The 22,482-nt window shown below is 37.3% G+C and overlaps 1 pseudogene; it reads right to left on the bottom strand.

The window, feature by feature from the left end:
• Nucleotides 1–18,900: 18,900 nt before the first annotated feature.
• Nucleotides 18,901–19,590, bottom strand: LOC114207397 (thymocyte nuclear protein 1 pseudogene; annotated as a pseudogene).
• Nucleotides 19,591–22,482: the final 2,892 nt, after the last annotated feature.

Here is a 22,482-nt window from a genome sequence, read left to right as displayed (position 1 = left end):
TTTTATCTCTGTGGTAAGGGACTCCCTGGTGTCCTCTATGCTTTTCTCAAGTCAAGATAGTATCCTTATAATTGTTGCTTTAAATTCTGGATCAGGCATATTACTTATATGTGTTTTTATTAGATCGCTGACCATGACCTTTTCTTGTTCTTTCTTTGGGATGAATTCCTCCATCTTAGCATTTTGTCTAAGTCTCTGTCTCTTCTGTGTTAGGAAAGTCTGTTATGTTTCCTGCTCCTGAGAGTAATGGCTTTATTAAGAAGAGATCATATACTGTCTAGGGCCTAGCACTTCAGGAAGTGTCTCTGGTGTATACTGTGTGCACTCTGCTGCTGTGTTTTGGCTGCTCTTTCCCTCAGTTGTGTCCTCTGCAGTTTCTCCTTGTCTGTAATGGGAGTGTTTGGACCTTGCCCAGTGTGTGGCAAGTTTTAACTAGGTGTGTTTTGGTCTGCTTGTTAAAAGAGGCCATATCCTATTTCCACTAGAGCAGAAGCTTTGCAACACTCCATGGTCAGTAGATGGTATGTGCAGGGGGTTTGTTCTAGTCTTCTGGGATAGGGTCCCTCTGCTGCTCTTGCTGTCAGGCACACTTGCCCTAGTTAAAAATCAGCTACAGATCATGAGGGGGACTTGGGGGCTTGGAGGATTGTCATAAGGGGCTCAAACCTCTCCAGTGTGAACACTGCACTGCTCATTGAAATGTCTCCATGCTGATGGGTGGGGGATAAAAAGACATCACTCAACTCTCTTGTGTCCGACAAGGGGAGTTTATACTGCTGCTGTCCAAAAAGCCCTCACAGAAGAGCAATCTCCTCTCACATTTTCCAGGCATCCCTCAGATCCCTGCCTTCACACTGTCTGTGTCTGGGCCATCTGTGCCCTGGTGGCACAGTGCTCCCATGTTTTATTTCAGGCACACCAGCTGAGTTTCAAACCTCCAAGTCTTAGGGACATGGGGCAGACCTGCGCTGGTCCTCTGGGGTCGGGTCTTGCTGCACTGGGGTTGGTCCCCAGTTTGTCCCAGAAGGGCAGTTGCACGAATGCACAAGCGCTCAGTTTATAGTAAAGGGCAGGAAAAAGGTGGTGTTAAGGTTGGCTTATCCCAGCAGGTGTTTCTGCCCCTATGCTAATGAGCAAGGCAGTGCAATAGTGTCTGCTAGCCCTTTTGTCCCTTGAGAGGCAGTTCTGCCTCCCCTTAATGCACTTCAAGAAGGGAACTGTTTCTCCCATTGCAACCCGTGGAATCTCCAGACTACACTGTCCATTCCTGGGTCTCTGTCCTCCTACACAGGAGCACTGCCATGCCTACCAGGCTCCATACCGGCCATGGCAAGAATTTCTAAAACTTCAGTCTTTCAGCTCTTTTGCTTGTAAAAACTCATGATAACCAGCCCCTCTCATTTTCCCAATCAATGGTTTGGGGGAAGTGTTTTTCTTGTGCAATCCCCTGTGCACTGTTCTCTCTCTCTCTTCCCCCCGCCACCCCGTGTGTGTGCGTGTGTGTGTGTGTGTGTGTGTGTGTGTGTGTGTCTTCTCTCCATGATCAGGGCTCCATCCCCTCCACAGCACCCAGGATTCCTTTCTCCCAGAAATCATGTCACCACACCTCCTACCTACCACAATGTGGCCTCTTTTCTCTCTCTAGTTATGCAATTTGTTCTCTTGGTCCTCAGATCAATTTCTTGGCTGTACGGAATGATTTGGTATTTCTTTAGCTGTGTTCGAGGGATGAGGGAAGCATAGGGTCCCCCTGCTACTCTGCCATCTTAACTCCTCCCCTCAAATTTTTTATTTTAATCCCAGTTAGTTAACATATTGTGCAATATTAGTTTTGGGTGTACAATACAATGATTCAACACTTCCATACATCACCCTGTGCTCATTACAAGTGCTCTCCTTAACCCCTATCATCTATTTAACCCATCCCTTCCCCCAGACTGATAACTGTCGGTCTGTTCTCTATAGTTAAGAGTCTGTTTCTTGGTTTGCTCTCTCTTTCTTTTCCTTTTCCATTTGCTTGTTTGTTTTGTTTCTTAAATTCCACATATGAGTGAAGTCATATGAAGTTTATCTCTCTGACTGACTTACCTCACTTAGCATAATCCTCTCTATCTCCATCTATGCCTTTGCAAATGGCTAGATTTCATTCTTTTTTGTGTCTGAATAATATTCTATTGTATATATATGTCACATCTTCTTTTTTCATTCATTAGTTGAAAGACACTTGGGTTGTTTCCATAATTTGGCTACTCTAGATAATGCTGCTATACATATCCAGGTGCATGTACCCTTTTGAATTGGTATTATTGTATTCGTTAGGTAAATGCCTACTAGTAGGATTGATGGATCTTAGGGTACTTCTATTTTTAACTTTTTGAGGAACCTCCATACTGTTTTCCACAGTGGCTGTAAGAAGTCACATTCCACCAACAGTGGAATGTGACCATTCCACCAACAGTGCACATCCTCACCAACACCTGCTTTTTCTTATATTCTTGATTTTAACCATTCTAAATGGTGTGAGGTGATATCCCATTGTAGTTTTCTTTTTCATTTCCCTGATGGTAAGTGATGATAAACATATTTTCATGTGTCTGTTGGTCATCTGTATGTCTTCATTTCTTTGGAGAAATGTCTGTTCAAGTTTTCTGCCCATTTTTAAATCAGATTCTCTTTTTTTTTGCATTGAGTTTTGTAATTTCTTTACATATTTTGGATACTAACACTTTATTGGATATGTCATTTGCAAATATCTTTTCCCATTCAGTAGTTTGCCTTTTAGAAGCTTTTTACTGTGATGTAGTACCAATAGTTTTTGCTTTTCTTTCCCTTGCCTCTGGAGACATATCTGGGAAAAAAGTCACTATGGCCAGCATCAGAGAAGGTACTGCCTGTGTTCTATTATATGATTTTTATGGTTTTGGTTCTCACATAAAGGTCTTTCATCCATTTTGAATTTATTTTTGTGTATGGTGTAAAAAGGTGATCCAGTTTCATTCTTTTGCATGTGGATGTCCAGTTTTCCCAACACCATTTGTTGAAGAGACTCTATTTTTCCCATTGGATATTCTTTCCTGATTTGTTGAAGATTAATTTACCATATACTTGTGGGTTCATTTTTGGGTTTTCTATTCTGTTCTAATGATCCATGTGTCTCTTTTGGTGCCAGTACCATACTGTTTTGATCACTATAGCTTTGTAATGTAACTTGAAGTCTGGAATTGTGATATCTCCACATTTGCTTTTCTTTTTCAAGATTGCTTTGGCTATTTGGGGTCTTTTGTGGTTTCATAAAGATTTTAGGATTGTTTGTTTTAACCCTTTGAAAAATGCCATTGGTATTTTGATAGGGATTGCATCAAATGTGTGGATTGATTCGTGTAGAATCAATATTTTAAAAAATATTTGTTCTTCCAATCCACAAGCATGGAATGTCTTTCCATTCTTTTGTGTCAACTTCAAGTTCTTTCATCAGTGTTTTATACTTTTCAGAGTACAAGTTTTTCTCCTTTTTTGGTGATATACTACTAAGTATTTCTGGTGAAATTGTAAATTTGATTGATTCCTTAATTTCTCTTTCTGCTGCTTCATTATTGGTGTATAGAAATGCAACAGATTTCTGTACATTGATTTTGTATCCTGCAATTTTACTGAATTCGTTTCTCAGTTTCAGCAGTTTTTTATTGGAATCTTTTAGGTTTTTTATTTGTAGAGTATCATGTCATCTGCAAATAATTAAAGTTTGACTTTTTCTTTGCCAATTTAGATACCTTTTATTGCTTTTTGTTGTCCAATTTCTGTGGCTAGGACTTCCAGTACCATGTTGAATAAAAGTACTGAGAATGAACATGCTTGTCTTGTTCCTGACCTTGGGGAAATGGGAAATTTTCCCCATTGAGGATGATGTGAATTGGGGGGATTTTCATATATCACCTTTATTATGTTGAGGTATTTTTCCTCTAAACCCACTTTGTTGAGGGTTTTTATCATGAATGGATGTTTTACCTTGTCAAATGCTTTTTCTGAATCTTTTAAAAAGATCATATCGTGCTTATCCTATTTTTTTATTAATGTAGTGTATCACATTGATTTGCTAATATGGAACCACATTTGCAGCCCAGGAATAAGTCCCACTTGATCATGTGAATGTTTTTTAAAATTTATTCTTGGATTTGGATTGCTAGTATTTTGTCAAGCATTTTTGTATCTGTGTTCATCACAGATATTGGCCTGTAGTTCTGTTTTTGTTGTATCTTTATCTGATTTTAGTATCAGGGTAATGCTGGAATCATAGAAAGAGTTTGGAAGTTTTCCTTCCATTTCTATTTTTGGAATAGTTTGAGAAGAATAGGTATGAACTCTTTAAATGTTTGGTAGAATTCCCCTCTGAAGCCATCTGGCCCTGGACTTTTGTGTGTCCAGAGATTTTTTATTATGGATTCAGTTTCTTTGCCAGTAATATGTATGTTAAAATTTTCTGTTTTCAGTTTTGGTAGTTTATATTTATGTAGGAATTTATCCATTTCTTCCAGGTTTTCCAATTTGTTGGCATGTAGTTTTTCATAATATTCTCTTATAATTGTTTGTATTTCTGTGGTGTTGGTTGTTATTTCTCCTCTCTCATTTGTGATTTTATTTACTGAGTATTTTCTCTTTTTTTCTTGATAAGTCTGGCTAGAGGTTTATTAATTTTATTGATTTTTTCCAAAGAATCAGCTCCTGGTTCATTGATCTATTCTATTTCTTTTTGAGTTTCAATATCATTTATTTCTGCTGTAATCTTTATTATTTCCTTCCTTCTACTGGATTTTGGTTTTGTTTTTTGTTCTTTTCTTAGCTCCTTTTAAGTGTAAGTTTAGGTTGTTTATTTGAGATTTTTCTTTCTTCTTGCAGTAGTCCTTTAGTGCTATAAACTTCCCCCATGAGAACCACTTTTGCCTCATCCCAGAGATTTTGGACCATTATGTTTCATTTTCATTTGTTTCCATGTACTTATTTTATTTCTTCTCTGATTTCCTGGATGACCCATTCATTGTTTATTAACATGCTGTTTAATGTCCATGTGTTTGTGGTCTTTCTAGATTTTCTCTTGTGGTTGACTTCTAGTTTCATTGTGCTGTGGTCAGAAAAAGGTGCATGGTATGACTTCAATCTTTTTGTTTTTGTTGAGGCCTGTTTGTGACCCAATATGTTATGTATCTTGGAGAGTGTCCCATGCCCACTTAAAAGGAATTGTGTATTCTGTGGTTTTAGGATGGAATATTCTGAATATATCTGTTAAGTCCAACTGGTCCTGTGTGTCATTCAAAGAAATGTTTCCTTGGTTTATTTTCTGTTTAGATGATGTGACCATCATTGTAGCTGAGGTGGTAAAGTCCCCTACTATTATTGTGTTTTGGTTAATTCCTTTATGTTTGTAATAATTATTTTATATATTTGGGTGCTTTCATGCTGGGTAAATAAATATTTACAAATGTTATATCTTTGTTGGATTGTCCACTTTATGGTTATATACTTCCCTTTGTCCCCTATTACAGTCTTTGTTGTCAAGTATACCTTGTATGATATTAGTGTTGCTACTCCAACTGCTTTTTGACATCCATTTTCATGATAAAGTTTTGCCCCCCCCTTTCAATCTGCAGATATCTTTAGGTCTAAAATGAGCCTCCTATATGTAGCACATACATAGGTTTTTTTTTTTTTAATCATTTCTGACAGCCTATGTGTTTTGATTGGATAGTTTATTCCATTTACAGTCAAAGTAATTGTTGATAGCTGTGTATTTATTGCCATTTTATTACTTGTTTTGTGGTTGTTTCTGGAGATTTTCTCTGATCCTTTCTTGTCTTTCTGTTTCATGTTTTGCTGGTTTTCTTTAGTGATATTTTTGGATTTCTTTCTCATTATTTGCAAATTTATTAGTGGTATTTGATATATGATTTCCATTAGCTTTATATATAACGTCTGCTTACAGCAGTCTACATTAAGTTGATTGTTGTTGATGTTTGATTTCATTCTATACTCCTCTCATCCCCATGTCTTAGGTACATGTTGTTGTATTTTATATCGTTTTATTTTGTGAGTTTCTTGACTGATTTTTTCAGAAATATTAATTTTTACTGCTTTTGTCTGTGCTATCTTTATACTGTCACTTTTGTTCTGTCCTTTCTACTCAAAGAGTCCCCCTTTTAATATTTCTTGCAGGACTGGTTTAGTGGTCGCAAATTCCTGTAGTTTTTTTGTCAGGGAAACTCTTTATTTCTCCTTCTATTCTCAATTATAGCCTTGCTAGATATAATATTCTTGGGTATAGATTTTTCCCATTTAGCACTTTGAATATATCATGCCACTTTCTTCTAGCTTCCCAGGTTTCTGTTGAGAAATCTCCAGCTAGCCTTATGGGTTTTGTCTGGTAAGTTACTGGCTTGTTTTCATGCCCTTAAGACTTGTTTCTTTATCAGTATATTTTGCAAATTTAATTACAGTATATCTTGGTATTGGCCTGTTATGTTGATTTTGATGGGTGTTCTTTGTGCCTCCTGTATCTTGATGTCTCTTTCCTTCCCCAGATCAAGGACGTTTTCAGCTATTATTTTGTCAAATAAATTTTCTGCCCCTTTTTCGTTTTCTTCTTCTTCTGGGACTCATATAATACGAATGCTACTACATGTGATGGGGTCACTGAGTTCCCCAAGTGTATTCTTAATTTGCATAATTCTTTTCTTTCTTTTGTTAAGCTTTATTACTTTCCATTACTTTGTCTTGTAGTTCATTAATTCATTCCTCTGCTGTTCATTGCATCAAGCTTGTTTACAAGCTCGTTTATTACACTCATCATCTTTGATTGATTTTTAACATTTTATCTCCGTGATTTGGGTCTCATTTATGTCTTCTATTATTTTTCTCAAGCTCAGTAAGTATCCTTATTACTGTTGCTTTAAATTTGCCATCAGGCATGTTACTTATATCTCTTTCAGTTAATTATCTGGCTATGGCCTTATCTTGTTCTTTCATTTGAGATAAATTCCTCCATCTTGGCATTTTGTCTAAGTCTCTGCCCTCTACTGTGTGTTGGGAAAGCCAGTTTTATCTCTTGCTCCAAAAGTAATGGCCTTGTGAGGAAGTGGTCCTGCAATACCCAGGGCCTGGAGTTTCAGCTTTTGTCTCTGGTATGTGCTGCCTGCACTCTGCTATTGTGTTCTAGGTGCTCTATCCTTCAGGCCAGTCATCTGCAGAGGTTCTTTGCCTGCTGTGGGCAGTGTTTGGTCCCTGGCCTGAAAGTGGTGAGTTTTAACTATGTGTCTTCTGGTCTGCTTGTGAAATGAGAACTTTCACCACCTCCACTGGAACAGAGGTCGGGCAAAGCTTTCTGGTCAGAAGACAGAGTGTGGGTAGGAGTTTCTGCTGGTCTTTTGGAGAAGAAGCCCACCTTGCTGGGACTGAGGCAAACCTGACTGAGATGGGCATTTCCACTGGAGCACAGTAGGGTGGGGTTTGTTGTATAGAAGTTATGCAGCCAGTGTTGACTCTGTGCTGTTTCCCACAAGTGCCTCTGTGTTTATGCTGAGGTGTATAGAAGGAAAATTGTGCAGCTAGCTCATTTGTTCCTGGAGAGGTGTCTCCATGAAAGATACCTCTCACGGACATGCTTCAAGAAGAGTGGATAATCTCCCCACTCTTTGACCCAGGCTTTCTTCAGATCATTGTTTCTGTGCTGTCTGTCTCCAGGACTTTACCTGCCTTCTCTCAGGAGCAGTGCAGCACTTTCCAGGCTCTATGCCAGCCAAGCCCCACTGACCTTCAAAACTCCAGGCTTTAAGTCCCAGTGGTTGCAAGAAATCACAAAAGCTCAGCCCCTCTTGTATTTCAAGCCAATGGCTTTGGGGAAACATTCTTCTTGTACATTTCCCTGTGTGCTCCTCTCTCTCTTGTCCTTCTCCATGACGATGACTTCCTACTCTCCACAGCATCCATGATCCATGTCTCCCCTAAACTACATCTTCATACTCCATACCTTCTTTAAAGTAGCCTCTCCTCTCCCTTTAGTTGTGGAGTTTGTTCTGTCAGTCTTCAGGTCTATTTCTGTTGTATTTAGGATGATTTGATAGTTATCTAGTTGTGTTTGTGGGATGAAGCAAACCTAAGGTCCTCCTACTCCACCACCATCTTCCTACTCTTGAGATTGTTTTCTTAATTATATTTCAAATAGTCCTTTATTAGTGTAAGTAAACACACTGGTTTTTATATGTTGAATCTTTATTCAACAACTTTGCTAAGTTCATTCATTATTTTGGTGGAGTCTTTATGATTTTTTGTTCAGAAAGCCATGTCATCTGAAAACATAATTTTTTCATCTTACTTTCCAATCTGAATGCTTTTTATTTCTTTTTCATGCCTACTTGCTGTGGTTAAGACTTGCATTACTGTGATAAATAAGATAAATAGGTAAGAGTGGTCATCCTTGTCTTGTACCTGATGTTAGAAGAAAAGCTTTTAAATTTTCATTATTGAGTATGATTATACTTGTGGCCTTGTCGTATATCACTTTCATTATCTCGAGGTACACTCCTTCTAAACCTAATTTTTTAAGCATTTTTATCATCAAAGGGTGTGTATTTTGTCAAATGCTTTTTCTGCATTTATTGATATGAGACATATCACTTTTACTGATTTGTGTAATGAACCTTCCTTGCATCCCAGGGAGAAATCCCATTTGAGCATGATGTATGATTCTTTTCATGTACTCTTGAAATTAGTTTGCTAGGATTTTGTTGAGGATTTTTGAATCTGTATTCATCAAGGTTATTGGTCTGTAATTTTCTTTTTATGTCCTTTTCTGGCTTCATTGTCATGGTAATGCTGGCCTCATAAAATGAGTTTGGAAGTTTTCCTTCATCTTCAATATTTTAGAAGAATTTAAGAAGTATTGTTATTAATTCTTTATATGCTAGGTAGAATCCACCTGTGAATCTATCTGGTCTCAGGCTTTTATTTATAAGGACATTTTTTTTGGATATTAATTAAACTTTAATGAAACATTCCAATTCAAATCAGATCAAAAATCAAGAAGCAAAGAGAAAGGGGACCAGGCCTGTGAGTAAAAACAAAACACTTTGAAATTATAGTTGACCCTTGACCCACATATTTGAAATGTGTGGGTGTACTTATGTGCATATTTTTTTCAATAAGTATACATAGAGTAGTATAAATGTATTTTCTCCTCCTTATGACTTTCTTAATAACATTTTCTTTTCTCTAGCTTACTTTATTGTAAGAATAGAGTATAGAATACATATAACATAAAAATATGTGTTAGTCAAATGTTTATGTTATCAGTGAGGCTTTTAGTCAACAGTAGTCTATTAGTTAAGTTTTGGAGAGTCAAAAGCTATAAATGGATTTTTGGCTACATAGGGGGTTGGTGTCCTACCCCCTGTGTCTGTTCAAGGGTCAACTACATATCCAACATGAAGCAGACTGGTCTCAAGTCCCTTGACATGTTTAGTGTTTGATCCTTCTGGTCAAATATATTGTCCAATATTTGCTTTATTTATATTTCAATTGACTTTTTAATACTTAGAATTTTTCTTTCATTTAATTTCCTTTTAGTTAACATACAGTGTAATATTAGTTTCATGTGTACAATATAGTGATTCAACACTTCCATACAAAACCTGGTGCTCATCACATGTGCACTTCTGTAAGGAGATTTTTGGTTATTGATTCTCCTTCCTTTTAATTAGTCTTTTCAGATTTTCTGTTACTTCATGAGTCATTCTTGGTAAGTTGTATGTTTCTAGGATTTTTCCATGTCTTCTAATTTATCTAATTTTTTGGTGTATAATTGTTCATTATAGTCCGTTATGATTTTTTGTATTACTGTGATGTAAGTTGAAATGTCTTCTCTTTCATTTGTAATTTTATTAATTTGAATATTTTTGTAATTATTTTTGTTAGAGATTAGTAAATTTTGTTTATCCTTTGAAAAGCCAATTCTTAGTCTCATTGATCTTTTGTATTGTCTTTCCTTGTCTGTTTCATTTATTTCTTCTCTAGTATTTATTATTCTTCTCCTTCTGCTGACTTTGGGCTTAGTTTGTTCTTTTTCTAATTTATTGAGGTGGAAGGTAAGGTTATTTATTTGAAGCTTTCCTTTTCTCATAATGTAGGGATTTATCAATACAAAATTATCTCTCAAAATTATTTTAACTGCATCCCATAAGCTTTGGTATGTTGTTTCCATTTTCATTTGTCCAAGATATTATTTTGATCTGCTTTTTGATTTTTTTCCCTTTGGCTCATTGGTTATTCAGGAATGTGTTAATTCTACCTATCTGTGAATTTTCCAGCTTTCTGTCATTTATTGATTTATGGTTTCATACCATTGTGCATAGAAAAGATACTGGATATAATTTCAATCTTCTTAAATTCATTAAGACTTGTTTTGTGACCCAAAATATGATTTATCTTTAAGAAGAATGGGTATTCTGCTGCTGTTGTATAAAATGTTCTATATGTGTGTGTGTGTGTGTGTGTGTGTGTGTGTGTGTGTGTGTGTGTGTATCTGTTGGATCCATTTGGCCTAAAATGTAGTTCAAGTCTAGTGTTTCCTTATTGATTTTTTGTCTTGATGATATATCCATTACTGAAAGTGGTGTGTTGAGGTTCTCTTCCATTATTGCATTGCTGTCTGTTTTTCCCTTCAGATATATTTAATATATTTAGGTGCTCCTATATTAGATGCACATATATTTACAATTGGTATATCCTCTTCATGAATTGACCCCTTTGTTGTTATATAATGATCTCTTTGTCTCTTGCTCCAACTTTGGAGGTAAAGTCCATTTTGTATGATATAAGTATAGCTGCCTCTGCTCTCTCTTTTAGTTTCCATTTTCATGGAATATCTTTTCCCATCCCTTCACTTTCAGTTAATTAGTGTCCTTAAATCTTATTTAAATCTCTTCTATGCAGCATATAGTAGGGTCTTGCTTTTTTAGTTAACCACTCTATGTCACTGAATTGGAGAATTTAAACCATTTATATTTAGAGTTATTATTGATAGGTAAGGAGTTATTATTGCCATTTTGTTCATTTCTCTTTCATTGTTTTGTAGTTCCTTTGTTCCTTTTTTTTTTAACTCTTGCTGGATTTCTGTGTAAATTGGTAAAATTTTTGCAGTGGTATGCTTTGATCTTTTTCTCCTTATCATTTGCATACCTATTATGTTTTACCTTTGTGATTACTGTGAGGTTTTCATAGTATATCTTACAGTTACAAGTCTTTTGCCGGTTGATAACAATTTAACTTCAATTGCATACAAAAGCTATACACCTTTACTTGACTCTCCCTACATTTTTATGCTGTTGATGTCACAATTTACATCTGTTTATATTGTATAACCATTAACAAAATATCGTAGCTATACCTATTTTTAATACTTTTGTCTTAACTTATATGATAGAGTTCAAAGTGATTTACACACCAGCATGGCAGTATTAGAATATTTTTAATTTGACTATATACTTACCTTTATCAGTTATTTTTGTACTTTCATATTTCCATGTTACTAATGAGTGTATATATTTTTCAGCTTGAAGAAATCTCTTTAGCATTTCTTGTTAGGTAGGTCTAGTGGCTAAATCTAAATTCCCTTAATTTTTGATTGTCTGGGAGTTGTTTTTTTTTTTTTTTCTATCCTTCATTTCTTAAAGACAATTTTGCTGGGTAAATTATTCTTGGTTCATTGCCCTCCCACCTTTGGTCACTTTGAATATATCTTTTTTGGCTTGCAAGTTTTCTGCTGAGAAATTTGCTGATAGCTTTATTTTGACTACCTTGTATGTAATGTCTTTTTTCTCTCACTGCTTTCAAAATGTTCTCTTTGCCTTTCATTTTTGAGATTTATTATAAGTATATTGTTGAAGATTTCTTTGGGTTGAATCTGTTTAGGGGTCTTTAAGCTTCTTGTACCTGGATGTCCATAACTTCCTCAGATTTGGAAAGTTTATTTAAATAGGTTTTCTGCCCCTTTCTCTCATTCTTCTTCTGAGACTCTCATAATACCAGTGTTAGTTTTAAAGATTTTATTTATTTATTTGAGGGGGGGAGCATGAGCAGGGAGAGGGGAAGAGGGAGAGAGGAAAGCAGACTCCCCACTGAGCAGGGAGCTTGATGTGGGGCTCAGTCCCAGGACTCTGAGATCATTACCTGAGCTGAAGGCAGTCGCTTAACCAACTGAGCCACCCAGGCACCCCAATGCTAACGTTATTTTACTTATCATGTCCTATAATTCAGGTAAGCTTTATTCATGCTTTTTCATTTTTATTTGTTCTTCTTTTCTGATTGGTTAATATCTGTTGATATTATCTGTCTTCAAGCACACAAGATTCTATTTTCTGCTTGGTTAAGCTTGCTTTTGAAGCTCTTTAATTCATTTTTCATTTAATTCATTGTATTCTGCAACTCGAGAATATCTGTTTCATTTGTTTTTATGATTTGTATCTCTTTGTTGAACTTCTCATTTTGTTTATGCATTCTTTTCCTGAATTAAATTGTCTATCTTGTTTTTTATTTTTAATCTTTATTTAATTTTATTGAAATATAATTAACATAAAGTGTTATATTAGTGGGACACCTGGGTGGCTCAGTCGGTTAAGCAGCTGCCTTCGGCCTGGGTCATGATCCTAGGGTCCTGGGATCGAGTCCCAAATCAGGCTCTTTGCTCAGCAGGGAGCCTGCTTCTCCCTCTCTCTCCCTCTGCTTGTGCTCTCTCTGTCAAATAAATAAAATCTTTAAAAAAATGTTATATTAGTTTCAAGTATACAACATATCAATTCAGTAATTTTATACCTTACTCAATGCTAACTATCATAAATGAAGTCACCATCTGTCACCATATGTTATTATAATATTATTGACTATATTCCCTATGTTGTATTTTTTATCTGTGACTAATTTATTTTATAACTGGAAGTTTGGGCCTCTTAATGCTCTTTATCTATTTCACCCATTTCCCCACCACTTCCCCTCTGGCAGCCACCAATTTATTCCATGAGATTAAGAGTCTTTGTTTGTTTGTTTTTGTTTCTCAGATTCCACATATAAATGAAATCATATGGTATTTGTCTTTCTCTGTCTGATGTATTTCACCTAGCATAGTACCCTCTAGGTCCATCCATGTTGTCATGAATGGCAAGCTCTTATTTTTTATGGTAATATTCAATTGTATTTATATACCACACTTTATTTTTATCCAGTCATCTATTGGATAATTAGGTTGCTTCCATATTTTGGCTATTTTTAAAATTTTTTTTATTTATCTATTTAGGAAGAGAGAGTGTATGTGTGCACATGAGTGGGGGAGGGGCAGAAGGAGAGAGAGAGAGAGAGAGAGAGAGAGGATCTCAAGCAGAGTCAGCACTGAGCACAGAACCTGACACAGGGCTCAATCTTACCACCCCAAGAGCATGACCTAAGCTGAAATCAAGAGTCAGATGCATAATCAACAGAGCCATCCAAGTGTTCCCATATCTTGGCTATTGTAAATAATGCTGCAATAAACATTAAGGTGTATATATCTTTTCAAATTAGTGTTTTCATTTTCTTTGGATAAATGTCCAGTAGAGAAATTATTGGGTCATATGGTATTTCTACCTTTAATTTTTTCACAACTACATGGAAAATAATAAAATTGGGCCACTTTCATACACCATACAATGCACAAAAATTAAAATGGATTAAAGTCCTAAATGTGTGACCTGAAACCATAAAACTCCTAGAAGAAAACATAGGCAGTAATCTATTTGAAATCAGCCTTAACATTTTTCTAGATATGTCTCCTCAGGCAGGGGAAACAAAAGAAAAAATAAGCTATTAGAGATCACCAAAATATAAAGTTTTTTCACAGTGAAGGAAACCATCATCAAAGTGAAAAGGCAGTCCACAAATTGGGAGAAGATATTTACAAATGATATATCTGATAAGGGATTAATATCCAAAATATATAAAAAATGTATACAACTTAACACCAAAAAAAAAGCACACAGATAACCTAATTAAAATGGGCAGAGTACCTAAATAGACATTTTTCCAAAAATGACATAGAAATGGCCAAAGACATATGAAAAGATGCTTAACATGATTAATCATCAGGGAAATGCAAATCAAAACCACAATGAGATATCACCTCACACTTGTCAGAATGGCTAGAATCTAAAAGACAAGAAATAACAAGTGTTGGCAAAGATGTGAAGAAGAAGGAACCCTAGTGCACTGTTGGTAGGAATGTAAGTTGGTGCAGCCATTGTAAAAACCTATGGATTTTCCTCTATCTGTGTTCTATTGCATCTCACTGAACTTCCTTAAAATAATTATTTTAAATTATTTTTCGTGTAACTCTCAGATTTCCATTTCTTTGGGGTCAATTACTGAGAAATTACTGTGTCCCTTTGGTGGTGTCACATTTCCTTGCTTTTTCATGTTTCTAATGGCTTTGAATTGATGTCTGAACATTTGAGTGATCAGATACTTCTTTCAGCCTCTCAAACTGGTTTTGGTGGACAAAGACCTCCACTTGAACATGGCTGCAGGACACTGGCTGTGTAATGCAGTCTTTGGTTCCTGGGAGGGCATGGTGATGTAGTCTCTGTGAATCTCCATCAGCTGAGGTCAACTCAGTGAAGACTGCAGAGACCCTGCTTGTGGCAATGGTGCCTAGGCTTACTGAGGCCTCAGAAGCAAAGGCTACTGGGGTCTTCCTGTTTTCCTTTTTAGCCTGTGGGAGGAAGTTCTAGTTGAGGAGATATCTCTTGACACCAGATCTTGTGTGCTTGCATTCTAAGTGACTATGGACCTGCAGTCTGGGAATCAGATACACATGGAACTACCACAACCCCTTGGTCTTGGAGCACTTGTCCACTTGCTATAGCAATGATACCATTGTCTGAGGTGCAAGCATGTACAGATCTCCCATGGAACTGGTGCCTGGGTCTCTGGGTCTCACCAAAGTAACTCAGCCTGGGGGGTGGGGTGGTGAGAATGCAACAGTGACAAAGACCATGTGATGACAAGGTGGAGTGGTGACTTGGGCTCAGGGTGCAATAGAAGTACACCCTGGGGATGGTGGGTCAAAGTCTGACTCTGACCCCAAGGGGCAGCCATAGAACAGCAGCAGCTTGGCCCTAGTGATGATAGGTCAAAGCTGGGACTTATAACCCTAGGGACAGGGCATAGAGTTGCAGTAGAGCAGTCTAGTGATGGTAGGTCAAAGCTATGATTTAGGACCCAGGGGGCAGTCACAGAACAACAGCAATTTGGCCCAATGATGACTCATTAAAGTTGCATGTTGACAGCACACTGGGGATGGGGTGAAAAACAATAGCTGTGTGGCTCCAGTAATGGCAGGTCATAGCCCTGACTTAATATCTGGGGTTGGGATGCAATGCAGCAGTGGTACAGCCTTGTTACAGTGGATCAGAGCTACAATTTGGAACCCAGAAACAGAGTGCAGAGCTGTGGTAGCTTTGGTCCTGTAGATGGCAAGGCACTGTAGTGTCCTTATCCCAGAGAGCTGATCACAACAACAGCTCAGGTTCCCAGAAGTAAGCTTCACTACAGCTACAGCTACAGCCCCAGGGAGAAGATAAAGCAACAGGGATTCCTGTCAACTCCATCATCTGTGTTCAGCATTGGTGAAGACATTAAGAGTCCTCAGTAGCGAAGGCTGCAAACATCCATGATAATGAGGCTTGTTGAGGCTCTATTGCTTGCCTTTTCCCAATGGGGTGAAATTTTTCCAAGGGGATCCCCCTGGTGCCAAGCTTCCCTGGACTGGGGGCTGGGATGATACAAGTCAAGTGTTTCCTATACATTTTTATGCTGTTATCTTCAGTTTTTAAGTTCCACAGTCTATCTGCTGCTTCCTCGTTGTAGTCCAGAGCTTCCTACAATTGTTTTTGTCATGCTGTAGTTTAATTTTTGTAGTTTTTGTGGGAGAGACAAGCACTGGGACTTCCTAGCCCTCCATCTTGATGATGTCTCTCTCTATTTTTATATTTAAAATTTTGTGGGGCACCTGGGTGGCTCAGTCATTAAGTGTCTGCCTTCAGCTCAGGTCATGATGCCGGGGTCCTGGGATTGAGCCCCACATTGGGACCCCTGCTCAGCGGGGAGCCTGCTTCTCCCTCTCCCTCTGCTCCTCCCCCTGCTTGTACTCTCTCGCTGTCTGTCAAATAAATAAATAAAATCTTAAAAACACAAATAAAATTTTGTTAGATTTTTATTATTATTATATATCTTATTTTGTTCTTTCTCATTTTATTTTATTTACCAAGTCACTTAACCTCTCTAAGCCTCAATTCCCAGCCTGGAAAATAGGAAACAATTGTACTTACCTCAAAAATATTATTTTGAGGATAAGGCATGTAAGTTAATACTATATCAGAGCATTTTACATTTTCTTATTCATATTTGGCTATGTCTAGAGACCCTACTTACACTTTGCAAACTGGTATTTGTCCATGTTATACAATTCTTCAAATTTATTTGAATCAATTATTTTTTTTGCTTTGCTTCTCTAATTGTACAGCAATGTCCTCTTTATATGTTTCCTCAGCTGGGAAATTGGGATGATTTAATTAGACTGTTTCACAGAGCACACTGAGATAGGCATTTGTTCCTAAAGTTGTTGGAAATTAAGTCCAATGTTTCTTGGTCCCCATCTGGTGCTTACTTAACATGGTAAGAAAAGCATAGAGTAAGTGCTCAATTTCTAACCTAGAAAATAGGAACAATGGTACTTAACTCAAAAGCATTATTTTGAGAATTATATGAAATAAATCATGTAAAGTGCCTGGAACATGTTTAATCAATGTTAGTTATCATATTGAAAGACACCACTCCAACCTCAAAAGACCTGTCTTTTCCCAGAGATCAATGCCTCTCTTTTACTTCAAAACTCGAAACAAAACCATTCTTCTAGAGACTGGGACAAAACTCTCAAAGAAATTGTTGCATCAACCTATCCTGCTAAGTAGAGCAAGAATCCATTAAAAAAAAATCCCATGTTTAAGGCAATGAGGGTAGGGAGAGTAGTCCATTTCTTCGACTAAGAAGGTAAAGTAGGTCTTCAGTGAATATTTTTTAAATGAACAGCCAAATTTATTTTTTTAAGTGGGGAAAGGAGCCAAGGGCTTGACAATGTGCATCTCTGTGGAAAAAGATATGCAAATCCTATAGAAAAACATTCATAAATTTTGTAGCAAAACCCAGAATCTGAGATGGGAAGTGGATTTGAATAGCTTAATTTATTTCTTTAAAAATATGATTACTATTCTATTGTATGCATAATCCATGCTCATTATTGAAATACAGAAAATACAAATAAGCAAAAGAAATCCCCAATAGTTACTTAACCAAGAGATTATCTGTATCAGCAATTTGGTATATGTACTTCCAGATGTTTTATGTGTGTATGTGTGTGCATGTGTGTATATGCTGCACAAATAAATAGATATTTTTGAATAAAATGGGATTATATTATTAACGGTTCTCTGGGCTTTTTTCCACTTATATCTTAAATATCTTTCCATGATAAAAGTTCTAAGCATCTTTAAAGTTTATTTTTATAGAGTTGCTTTCTAACGCAATTTTTTTCATGCAATGTTTCAGTCTTGGAGGAGTCCTTTCACCATGCCTGCTGGAAACTTCACTCCTGTGTCAGCTGCAATATCTGCAATCAACCAATTATGATACTAAACTAGGGGACCACTATAGAACTGATTTTGGTCAAATGAGAAATCTAAGTATTGAGGAAATATGAACTTCCCAAGTGCAAGTGGTCTTTTTGCTGCCTTCAGCAGTTCTGAAATAATTTTCAAAAGTAAGCATAAAGAAATAGAATTTACTTCACCCCTTCAGGGGAATGACTTAGTTGGGAAACTTCACTCTTATCAGTAATTGTGTTGGAGGTGCTCATCATAATTTTCTGCTCTGTAATAAAACTTCACTTAGAAATAGCTGGAAGGATTTCTACTTCTGTGGAGATGGGGATGGGGAAAAGGCAGAACATTTGAAATGGTAGAAGTTCTGAGTGACATCCCAAAGAGGACCTAGTCTCTTATGAAGCACTCACCTACCTGTACCGACATTTTTGGGGGTTCTGGGCATACTGGCTGTGATTTGCTGAGGCTTTGCTAGAAAAACATTTTCCAAATCCTGGCCTGTCATTCTTCATATGAAATACTGCACATGTATTTTCATTCAAAAGAACTCTGGAGAAGACCTGAGGCTTCTGGAATCTGTTATTGACTTCCACAGTCTGTAAGTTTGTGGTGTCTTCATGGTTGCTAAACTTCAAAGAATCTAAATGCATATGATTAATTCATATTATTTTTAGAGATGTTTCATGCCAAATTAGAAAAAAGCACATTCTTACTTCTTCCCAGTGGTATGGAGCTGTGCTATTGAAAACAGAAAAAGTCTGGAAAATTTTTCGGTGGCAGACCTTAATTTTATGGTTTTGGGATGATTTTTAAATTTGGGGTTTCTAATTACCATGCCAAAAATGAGACTATTATTTTTCTTCTGCTAGTTTCCCTAAAATCTACAAAATGTTCACACTGCCTTTTTGGGGTCTCTGTATCTTACTATTTTTACAAATAGTATTTATTTTGCTTTCTGAACACTAGAGTATTAGTGACTCTACAAAGGATTAGGTTTGATATTAATCCACTCATAACTTTTTTTGATATTAATGTTTTATTGGAAAAGGTACATGAAAACCACCTATGTACACAACCCCAGGTGAACATAACATGTAAGCTGCCACACAACTTTTGTCTTATAAAAGCTTGACTTCTTTGGAATAATGGCTTGCCCATTCCAGCAACAGTGTCCCAGTTAACTTGGCTCCCTTTCTTCCAGGCCCAAAATAAAATCAAACTCTTCTGGAGTCAGGGGCTGAATTGAGAGTCTCTGGTGAGTGAAGACAGCCATATTTTTTAAGGGGCCTCCAGTGGTTTTGTGAGTTTGGTAATGGGTTTTGAGCTCAGCCAGGGTAATGTAATGCTTCATCATCCAAACAAACTCTACATCCACCATGGACCATTTGGGGTTGTCTTCTTTGCTGGATGGGCCATAATGGGGATTGTTTTACTCAAACTGTTTGTGGTCTGGGTAAGTCTCCTTCACAATCTTCACAAGTCCTGAGATGCCTGGCTCTTTGCAGTTGCTATGGTAGAAGAATGCTTCTTGCTCCAGCTGCATGGCTGGAAGGAAGTTCCGTGCCTGGTAGTTGCGAACACCATCCCAGCATGCTGTCTGCTTGGGCTGTGCTTTAAGATCCTCAATGTTGAAGTTCACATCTACACCTTTATCTAGCCAGCTTTCTGGCTCAGACTTACTCAGCCAGTAACTGCTTAGATTCTTCCCACAGTTTTTAGAGGCTGAAGTCTCCTCAGGGCTGGAGTTATCCATTGTAGCTGATGCCCCTACTGTGTTCTTAGTCTTGGTACATTTTCTGGCTGGCCGCTTATTGTCTGGCCCAGCAGGCTCAGCAGCCCCGGCGAGCCTCTTCCGGGGTTTCGGCATGGTTTCCCTGCGGGGACTGAGCTAAAGTCTCCTCGGTTCTCTCCCTGATCCTTCTCTCATTCATTCACCATTCTCGCGAGCCACTGATTTCACGACTCCACAGACAGAACCCCACCCAGGCGCCGGACAATCCACTCATAATTTATTGAAAACTTTGTTTTATTTCAACTCTTAGACACACCCACCTATCCTTTTTAGTACTGATAAGAGGAAGGGGAAAATGAACCATCATTTTCTGGATGATTATTAAACATTAGACACTATAGGGGGGCCTGGGTGGCTCAGTCGTTAAGCGTCTGCCTTCGGCTCAGGTCATGATCCAAGGGTCCTGGGATTGAACCCCGCATCGGGCTCCTTGCTCCGCGGGAAGCCTGCTTCTCCCTTTCCCACTCCCCTTGCTTGTGTTCCCTCTCTCACTGTGTCTCTCTCTGTCAAAAAATAAATAAAATCTTAAAAAAAAATTAGACACTATACTGGGCAATTTACATATGCTATCCAGATGTCAGCTGATATTACCCTGTGCTTTGAGATTTCCTTAATTTTGGCACAAGTCCTCTAGCACTCATTTTGAAGAAGTCCAGTGCTCCTCCTGTAATTTCCATGAATCCGCTGGGAATTATGGTCTCATAATCACAACTGTTTCTGAGTTCCTGCTTTCACTAATCTCTCTAACAGTTTTTCTCTTTTTTCTCTGTTTGACACCCAGCCACTCATGGAACTCTGATTATTTCTTTTGACTTTCTCCCAAAGTTATCATATGAGCGATGTATAGCAAAGACATCCTTTATTAGCAATTTGGAACAAAAGAGAGATTTTACACTGGTGCAAAATGAGCAACTTGGAACTGATTTTTAGACATGCCTCCTGCTCTTGCTGCCATAACAAAATACCACAGCTTGGATAGCTTAAACAACAGAAACTTATTTTCTCATTGTTCTGGAGGCTGAAAGTCCAAGATCAAGGTATCAGCAGGGTTGGTCTCTCTCCTTGGCTTGCAGATGGCTACCTTCTTTTTGTGTCCTCAGCTGGCCTTCTCTCTGTGCTCACATGCTCCTGGTATCTCTTCCTTCTCTTATAAGGACAGTAGTCTTCTTGTATTATTATGGTCCCACCTTATGACCAGTTTACCATAATTACCTCATTAAAAACCCCATCTCCACATACAGTTACATTAGGAGTTAGAGCTTCAGCATATGAATTTGGGTAGACCACAATTCATTCCATAACATTTATAATACCTACTATTTTGTATCCCAGGACACATTAACAGAATCTGCAAAGGGGAGGTCTACACATGCTGGGGGCTCACCCTCCCAAAGCACCTACAGATTAGTAGATGTTCTGAGCTTTCAACCTCCTGTCTCTCTCTCTCTCTCTCTCAATCTCTCTCTCCAATCTAGAAATGGATGATGTAGTAGACTGAATAATGGACACCCAAAATTACCAGGTCTTAATCCCTGGAACTTGTAAATGTTACCTTACTTAGAAAAATGCACTTTGCAGACTTGGTTCAGTTTATGATTTTGAGATGATGAAATTATCCTGGTGGGTGGTAAATGCAATTGCATGTATCCTTAAAGAGGGAGTCAGAATGAGAGTTGATACACATAGAGAAAAAAGTGATATGAAGATGGAGCAGAGAGAGATTTGAATATTAGAGTGATATAGCCACAAAGCAAAGAATACCAGCAACCATCAGAAAATTAAAGGGACAGGAAATTGAGAATAAAGACAAATTTTCTTATTGGTGGAAATTAGTGCTGCCACCAAATTCCCTCTCCCACCACATACACCTTTGAAGGCAAAAGAAGCTATATTTAGGGTGAGATTTAAATATTTTTTTACCCTGATACACATACATTATCTCATTCATTTTTACAAAAATCATTTGAGGTAGGAATTATGATTCCACTTCCATTGATAAGGAAACAGATTTGAATAGCTTAAGTAATTTGCCATAAGGCACACAACCAATAGGTAGTAGAACCAGGACTTAAATTTAGAGAAAGAAAAAATTAAATAAATAAATTTAGAGGAATAAAACTCAAGGTATTAAATCAATGTGCAAGGACATATGAAGGTAACACCATGAGGTAGAAACTGAAATAAGAACTTTCTTAGAGCTTAAAAAAACTGGCCTTTTATTTAATGGTACGATGAGAAGATTGTAGACATTGCTACTAATACAGAAGACATAGTAGTGAATCTTCCAAACTGAAAATTTGCACCAGGTATTTTTTTTAATGTAAGTTTTAAGAATCACTTAGAAATTAGGCTTTCATGGAAGCATGTTCAGAAACGAAGAAATTTAATTCCACAACAGTGATAATGACACAGTCTTGGAACTCAAGCCACACATATTCTAGTGTATTGTAGGGTGGTGGGGTGTGTAATTAACATAACTTTACAGTAATACAAAGCAGCTTATATGATATATGATATAATATTATAATCCAAGTGATAGATTTCTCTATTCTCTTCCCTTCCGTATTAACTTCCTGTGACTGCTATAACAAATTATCACAAACCTGATGGCTTAAAACAATACACATTTATTCTCTTACAGTTCTGAATATCTGTAGTCCAAAATTAGTATCACTGGGCTGAAATCAAGGGGCCAGCAGGGCCTTGCTCCCTGAGGAAGCTCTAGAGGAGAATCAATTTCCTGTCCAATAACATTAACAAGTGGAGAAAGGGAAATAGTTTAAACAGAGGGAACAGTATGAGAAAAGACATACATGTGAGACCTTGCTGAGAAAACATAATTTTCCCTGTGTCTAAAAATAGAAGAGAGGGATGGATTGGAAGTGGAGTGTGGAAGGGAATGGAGGCTCTAGGAAAGATGATCAATTTAGAGGTCAGTTTAGCCTTATTTCCTTTTTTGATAAGGTC

Source organism: Eumetopias jubatus, unplaced genomic scaffold (assembly GCF_037043125.1).
Source record: "Eumetopias jubatus isolate StellerSeaLion01/CBP00866 unplaced genomic scaffold, mEumJub1_p1.0 scaffold_11, whole genome shotgun sequence".
NCBI lineage: Eukaryota > Metazoa > Chordata > Mammalia > Carnivora > Otariidae > Eumetopias > Eumetopias jubatus.
This window is presented reverse-complemented; position numbering and strand designations above follow the sequence as displayed.